Raw genomic sequence first — 7,948 nt, 5'->3', positions numbered from 1 at the left:
CTCACTGGTGGGATTCAGCTAGAAAGCCCTGGCAGGTATCATTCGCACGCCAAACGAGGGCCGGAGGCACCTGGCCTGAACCCAGGGTCCTCAATGCCAGACACCTGGGAGTTACCCTGCAACGGGTAGGCTGTGGAGGGGAGGGGCTGAGCTGGAAGCTGAAAGAGTTGGGGCAGAGAATGGATTCTTCAGCCCCAGAGGAACTGGTCTTAAGCCCATTGCACTAGTCAGAGTGACCAAGAGGGAGCTCCCATGCCCGTGTGCATCATCAAGTTCTGAGAGTTGAGTGATCAACGTGTAACTCCGGCAACTCAGATCTGGCCATTTGTGGATACTCCAAGGCCACTGAGCCTTCCCCATGAGGCTCCCTGCATTTCCCGTCTCCACCTGTCAACCTCTGTGTTGGACTGTTTGGTTTTATCTTCATCCTTAGCTGACACCTTCAAGAGCTAATTGAGCTTAGAGGGTGAAAAGAGGCTCACCTTCACTTTCAGGATTAAACTGAAATCCTCCAGTACTAGACATTCAAGTCTTTGTGGTCCATACCCTGCCTACTCTTCCTGCCTCATCTTTTGACACCATCCCACATGCATGGCACCTTCTAGTCCAAACACATTGGAAGTGTTTGTAGTTTTCCAGAGGATGGTCTACTGTCATTCTGCTGTGTCTTTGCCCATGCTGTTCACTCTCCCTGGAGCATATCCTTCCCTTCTCCCAATCCAGAGATGCCTGGCTCTTCCTGTGAGGCCTTTGAAAGAGCTTGTGGGTCGTCTTTTCCAGAGTTACTTTCCTGATGCCCCATGTCTCCCCAGTCTGGGGTGAGAGGTCCCTTCTCTGTTCTCCCAGTCAACCCAGTCACAGCAGTTATCATATTAGATTGTGATCCTTTGCTCCTTTGTTTTTTGGGTTTTTTTTAGCAGCAGCCGGGGGGCAGGGGGGATGGAGTTTCGCTCTTGTTGCCCATACTGGAGTGCAGTGGCACGATCTCAGCTCACTGCAAGCTCTTCCTCCCAGGTTCAAGCGGTTCTCCTGCCTCAGCCTCCCAAGTAGCTGGGATTACAGGCATGTGCCACCATGCCTGGCTGATTTTTGTATTTTTAGTAGAGACAGGGCTTTGCCATATTGGTCAGGCTGGTGTTGAACTCTTGACTCAGGTGATCCCCCTGCCTCGGCCTCCCAAAGTGTTGGTATTACCGGTGTGAGCCACTGTGCCTGGCCAAGCTCCTTTGTCTTCCTAAGAAACAAATAATTTCTTCTGGGATTTCCCAGTGCTTAGCACTGTGCCTGATACAGAATCCTCACTTGTTTATTTGTTTAGTTGCCAGTTGTCCGTGTCCTCCCCAACCCCACTAGCTCCATGAGAGCTCCATGAGAGCAAAGATCTTGCCTTCTTCATTCACTGCTGAACCCCAATGTCTAGCACATAGTGGGCCTGAAATAAATATTTGTTGAATGAATGCATGGAAGTCATGAGCTGTGATTCACATGTGGCTCCTCCCCTGAGTGCCCCAGTGACCTTGTGTAAGTTCCTCAGTATACTTAGGATGGTGTAGAGGGGAGTTGTGGTGGGACCTGTGTCCAGTGCACAGCCCTTATGGACCACTTCAAGTCTTCTCTGTCTGAAATCTTCCAGCCTCTGCTGCTGTGGCCAGTTCTGTGCAGGATTCCCAGCTTTGTGCATGTACAACTCAGAAGTACGGAGGAGTTCATACCTTGTGGATGAATGCTTCCCCCCATTCTTCTGGTTGATCATCTTGAGTTTCAGTTTCCTCAGATGGTCTTGCAGGTTGGTTATCAGTTGACCCTTAGCCATAGACAGCTTCATAGTGAATCCCTATATTGACTCTCTGTCCCCTGTTTCTGCCTCCTGGGATTGTATTCCCAAACACACTCTTGCACATAAGCCTTTGTCTCAGGCTCTGCTTTTTGGGGAACTCAGGTGAAGCAATCAGGTTCCACTCCTGGCTCTGCTACTAATTAGTTCTATTTTTGAGTCAAACCATTTCACCTCTCTGCTTCTGTTTCTTCAGCTGAAAAATGAACATCAATGCCTACCACACAAGATTTTTTGTAATATTTGATAATACAATATATGTGAGAGTGTCTGATTCAGTCCCTGCATATAGCAGGCACTCACTAAAGGGTTTCTTTCTTTTCTTCCCTCCCATCGCTATAAAAAGGCAGGTCTGGGAAGCCTGCTTGGCCTCTTGGCTGGTGAGGCCTTGTGAACAAATGCCGGTGAGCATGATCTCTGCTCTGGTGGGACAGCCAAGCCAGAGGAGCAAAGGGTGACTAGGCCAGATGACTCAGGGGTTTGGCAACTGGGTCATTCTCTTCGGAGCATTCTGTAAACATCGGTCAATGGAGTCTTGCAACATGCCTGACAGGTGGGAGGCGGGCAGGAGCAAGGGTGTGGAGGATGTGGAGGCAGGGAGGAGGCCAAACACGTTGCTCCCAGGGGCCGAGGGCAGCGTGTTGGAGATGCTTCTCCAGCATGCTGGTAGGAAATGTTTTCAATGTGGGAGAGGACGGGGTGGTGACTTCTCAAGTTCTCTTTCTGTCTCCTGCTGCTTTCCTATCAACCCCATGGCCTTTCCTGGGTGGCATCTTTTTGCTGCAGAGAAATATCTTCATGTACTCCATGTCCAAAGTAGCTTACAGCCCATAGCCATGAAAAGCGAGAGTACAATTTCTGGCCTTCCTATGGGAGTTGAGAGAGGGATTTGGGGGTAGGGAAGCTGCCTGGCTCCCCCTTTATTTATACGTGATATGCCTCTTCAGCCTGCAGGTAAGGCTGGTTCTAGGCACATTAAGCCCATTGACTCCTGGGAAGATCTTGGGAAATGACTCAGAAGGGCTGGGTCAGCTTTTATGGTGTTTTATCTTTGAGCAGTGAGACCTCTGCTTCCCACCCTCCCTGGCAGCCTCGGCAGCCAGCTGGGGACAGTCATGCTCGCTGATTTGCAGGGGGATTCCCTTTCTCTCTGCAGCCTCCACCACCCTAAGACGAGCATGGGAAGGGGAGGTTGGTGTCAGGGTGAATGTTTGGGTGCCTCCACCTCCACAGAGGTGGTCCATCTCCCAGAGCCACCCTCCTGCACCTCCCGAGGGACTAGATTCCTGCCCTCTTGGAAATCCAGCAGACATCTGGCTTTGGCTGGGCCTTCTGAAGGAGCCCAGGAGGGGAGAGAGGCAATTGTCAGCAGATGATAGCTGTGGCTGGTGCTGTGCCTTTGTGTGCACAGCCCCTCCACCTCCCGGTCCCTGCCCTGCTCCCTCCTTTTGGTGGCAGCCCAAGGCCTGCTCCCACCTGGCTAGCAAGTCCCTGAACTTACCTGCCCACCCTTAGGTCTCTGCACCTTGTGGTCAGTTGCAGTTAGAGACCCGAGGCTCCTCTCGCTACAGCTCCCCCCGCGGACCTCCCTTCCCTGCCCCCTAGGCAGCTACTGGCTGTGCAGGCACAAGCAGAGCCATCCGAAGAGCTGGGAACTTTCTCTGGAGGGAAGTGGCTGAGAGGGGTAGGGAGAGAGAGTGAAAACTGAAGGGGAGAACTGCAGTGAGAGAATTGTGGCCTAAATTGCCAGGACCAATCATCTCTAGGCGCCCAATTCCCTATTTGTTACATTCATCTGGGGATGAGCATTGAAATAGTCACACGTGTATATTGCTTGCATATGCGGACATTCAGTGTGCAGTAAGTCCTCAGCTAATGTGATCGATGGGTTCTTGGAAACTGTGACTTTAATTGAAATGACATATTGAAATCAATTTTACCACAGAATAATTGATATAAACAAGAGTTAAGTTCCTATGGAATATTTCTTGTTTTAAAGTTAGCCAGGCATATTGGCATGTGTCTGTAGTCCCAGCTACTTGGGAGGCTGAGGTGGGAGGATTGCTTGAGTCTGGGAGATCGAGTCTGCAGTGAGCTGTGGTCACGTCACTGCACTCTAGCCTGGGAAACAACAGATGGAGACCTTGTCTCAAATAAGGAAACAACAACAACAAAAACTAGTATTGTAGGGTTAGATACTAAACACTTTAAACTTTCCCAAAAGTTTTTTCAACAGGGTTCTTATCCTATCCTCAAAGCATTGTTTTCAGGTAAATGGAGTTACTATGACTCTAGCTGCACAGGTTGGGAAACTGGCCAGAAAGAGTCCCGTTAAGTTGAGAAAGATATGTTAAAAGTGGGTAGAAGAGTTCATGTTTCCTGACTGCTTATCCAATGCTCCTTCTAATGTACTCCTTGCCTCCACAAATTTGGCTTTGTTACTCAGAAACACCCAGCTAACCAAATAATACTGTCACAGGGGCCCCTTCCAGAGAAAAGACGTGGACACCAAGTTAGAACCAATGCTGCATTTTAATGCTGAGCTAACATGTTTCCTCTTGCAAGTCGCTGGTTCCTTGAGAAGCCATTTTTCCCACATTCTTGTTTTGTTTTGTTTTGTTTTGTTTTGTGTTTTTTGAGACATAGTCTCACTCCATCACCCAGGCTGGAGTGCAGCGGCACAATCTCACTGCAACCTCTGCCTCCTGTGTTCAAGCAATTCTCATGCCTCAGCCTCCCAAGTAGCTGGGATTACAGGCAGACAGGCATGTGCCACTACGCCTGGCTAATTTTCTGTATTTTTTAGTAGAGACAGAGTTTCACCATGTTGGGCAGGCTGATCTTGAACTCCTGACCTCAACTGATCGGCCCGCCTTGGCCTCCCAAAGTGCTGGGATTACAGACGTGAGCCACCGCGCCCGGCTTTTCCCGTATTCTTTCCTTATTGCTCTTTCTCTTTTCACTGCCCCTCTCTCCCAGCTTCACCACACTCTTGGGGAAGAGCGTTTCTACCTCTGTTGAATCCCACTCCCAGTTAGGAGCAATGTCGGTGAGAATTGTCGGCTCAGCATTTCTGGATGCCTCTGTTGTATTGTTAGTGGGCGGGGCCCTCTAGCACCTGGGCGGGGCCCTCTAGCACCTGTTGCAAGCTGTAGGGTGTTCACCAGGAAGCCTGGCTTGTTAGACCAATTACCCGCTGCTGGCCTTGGCCTCTCTGCCCTGGACAAAGTATTCTTTGCTCAGATTCTTGCAAACATCATGAGAAAGCGGTGGTTCTCATACTTTAGAGAGCATCAGAATCACTTGGAGGGCTTGATGAGCACAGATTGCTGAGCCCTATTCTGAAAGTTTCTGACTCAGCAGGTCTGGGATGGGCCAGTAATTTGCATTTCAAGTCCCCAAGAGATACTAATGCTGCTGGTCGAGGAACCACACTTTGAAAACCATTGTGATAAAGGACACAATTCATACACTCGGTGGACCGTGGGCCTGGAGTATGGGAGGATCAGATAGCTGGAAAGGAGAGTTGGGGCTTAGGATGAGTGTGACCAAATTTGGTCAGCCAGCTACAGCAGCTCCTCCTGGCTTTCTCTGTGTACTGTGGTGTCCTCCCACATCCCAAAGATGCATGTGTTGGGTGAATTGGCATGTCTCCATGATCCGAGTCTGAGCGAGTGGGGATGTGAGTGTGCCCTGCAATGGAACGGCGGCCTCTCCAGGGTCAGCTCCCACTTTGTGCCCTGAGCTGCTGGGATAGGTTTCAACCCTGAAATGGAAAGTAGGTAAATATCTTATTTTGATTAATCTTTCTTAAATGTATGCATAGCTCACATTTATTTCAGTGTTTAATATTAGAAATGTTTTGAGTCTTTATTAAGAAGTTTAGTAATGGCCAGGCACAGTGGCTCATGTCTGTAATCCCAGCACTTTGGAAGGCCAAGGCAGGTGGATCCATTGAGCCCAGGAGTTCAAGACCAGCCTGGGCAATGTGGTGAAACTCATCTTTGCAAAACATACCAAAAAATTAGCTGGTCAGGGTGGCATGCACCTGTGGTCCCAGCTACTTGGGAGGCTGAGGTGGGAGGATCACCTGAGCCCAGGAGACAGAGGCTGCAGTGAGCAGTGATCATGCCACTGCACTCCAGCCTGGAAGACAGTGAGACCCTGTCTCAAAAAAAGAAAAAACAAGTTTGGTGATATTTTTGAGACCAGTGACTTGCAAGAGGAAACATGTTAGCTCAGCATTAAAATGCAGTGTTGGTTCTGACTTGGTGTCCATGTCTTTTCTCTGGAAGGGGCCCCTGTGACAGTATTATTTGGTTAGCTGGGTGTTTCTGAGTAACAAGGCCAAATTTGTGGAGGCAAGGAGTACGTTAGAAGGAGCATTGGATGAGCAGTCAGGAAACATGAACTCTTCTACCCCCTTTTTTTTGTTTTTTGTTTTTTTAGAAACTGATGTTTATTTTCCATCAACCATTTTACCATGTTGCTTAAGAGCCCGTGCAAGAACAGCTTAAGACCATTCAGTGGTTGCTCCTACCCATTCAGTGGCCTGAGCAGTGGGAGCTGCAGACCAGTCTTCTGTGGCAGGCTGAGCACTCCAGTCTTCAGTAGGGAACTGCTGAATAGGCACAGAGGGCACCTGCACACCTTCAGACCAGTCTGCAACCTCAGGCTGAGTAGTAGTGAACTCAGGAGCTGGAGCAGTCCATTCACCCTGGAATTCCTCCTTGGTCCCTGCCTTTTCAGCAGCAGCCTGCTCTGCTTTTTCAGTCTCTTCAGGATCTCTGTAGAAGTAGAGATCAGGCATGACCTCCCACAGGTGTTCACGGGAAATCGTGCCACGCACACACAGAACTTTCCGGGCCGGCACCCACCACATCAAACCCACTGAGTGAGCTCCCTTGTTGTTGCATGGGATGGCAATGTCCACATAGCGCAGAGGAGAATCTGTGTTACACAGAGCAATGATAGGTAGGTTAACCTAAGATGCCTCCGTGAGAGGCTGGTGGTCAGCCCTGGGGTCAGTAACCACAAGAAGCCGTGGCTCCCGGAAGGCTGCCTGGATCTGGTTAGTGAAGGTTCCAGGAGTGAAGCGGCCAGCAATTGGAGTGGCTTCAGTGGCAGCAGCAAACTTCAGCACGGCCCTCTGGCCAGTATTCCTAGAGGATATAACACTGACATCAGCAGGGTTTTCAATGGCACGAGCCGCCAGCAGAAGCTTCTCCCAGGTCCTCTTCAGATTTATGATGCAGATGCCATCACTTTTCCTTTTATAGATGTACTGTTCCATCTGGAAGTCAAGATTGGTGCCATCTAAGTAGGTTCCTGCTGCAAGGAACTTAAGGACATCCTACTCCTCCATTTGCAGGACATCAAGGGCTCTGGACATTGTGAAAGTTTCCCTTTAAGTTACGACGGGAATCCAGAACAATGCTGTATGGACCCCTCTGTAGGTAGCACGGAAAGGCCTTCTAGCCACTTTTAACATATCTTTCTCAACTTAATGGGACTCTTTCTGGCCAGTTTCCCAACCTGTGCAGCTAGAGTCATATTAACTCCATTTACCTGAAAACAATGCTTTGAGGATAGGATAAGAACACTGTTGTAAAAACTTTTGGGCAAGTTTAAAGTGTTTAGTATCTAATCCTACAATACTAGTTTTTGTTGTTGTTGTTTCTTTTTTTGAGACAGCGTCTCCATCTGTTTCCCAGGCCAGAGTGCAGTGACGTGACCACAGCTCACTGCAGACTCGATCTCCCAGACTCAAGCAATCCTCCCACCTCAGCCTCCCAAGTAGCTGGGACTACAGGCACATGCCAATATGCCTGGGTAACTTTAAATCTTTTCATAGAGGCTGGGCGTGGTGGCTCATGCCTGTAATACCAGCACTTGGGGAGGCTGAGATGGGTGGCTCACTTGAGGTCAGTAATTTGAGACCAGCCTGGACAACAGCAAAACCCTGTGTCTACTGAAAATACAAAAGTTAGCTGGGCATGGTGGCTGGTGCCTGTAATCCCAGCTACTCGGGAGCCTGAGGCACGAGAATCGCTTGAACCTGGGCGGTGGAAGGAGGTTGCAGTGAATTGAGTTCACACCACTGCACTCCAGTCT

General features: G+C 49.5%; 1 pseudogene across 1 annotated transcript; it reads right to left on the bottom strand.

The window, feature by feature from the left end:
- Positions 1-6,282: 6,282 nt before the first annotated feature.
- On the bottom strand, positions 6,283-7,265 carry LOC126940526 (40S ribosomal protein SA-like; annotated as a pseudogene). The gene has a single exon (XR_007720786.1). The product of XR_007720786.1 is annotated as a 40S ribosomal protein SA-like (transcript).
- Between the last annotated feature and the right edge of the window lie 683 nt (positions 7,266-7,948).

The sequence above is a fragment of the Macaca thibetana genome, chromosome 1, assembly GCF_024542745.1.
Source record: "Macaca thibetana thibetana isolate TM-01 chromosome 1, ASM2454274v1, whole genome shotgun sequence".
In the NCBI taxonomy this organism is placed as follows: Eukaryota; Metazoa; Chordata; class Mammalia; order Primates; family Cercopithecidae; genus Macaca; species Macaca thibetana.
Note: the sequence above shows the minus strand (reverse complement) of the source record. Positions and strands in the feature narration are given on the sequence as shown.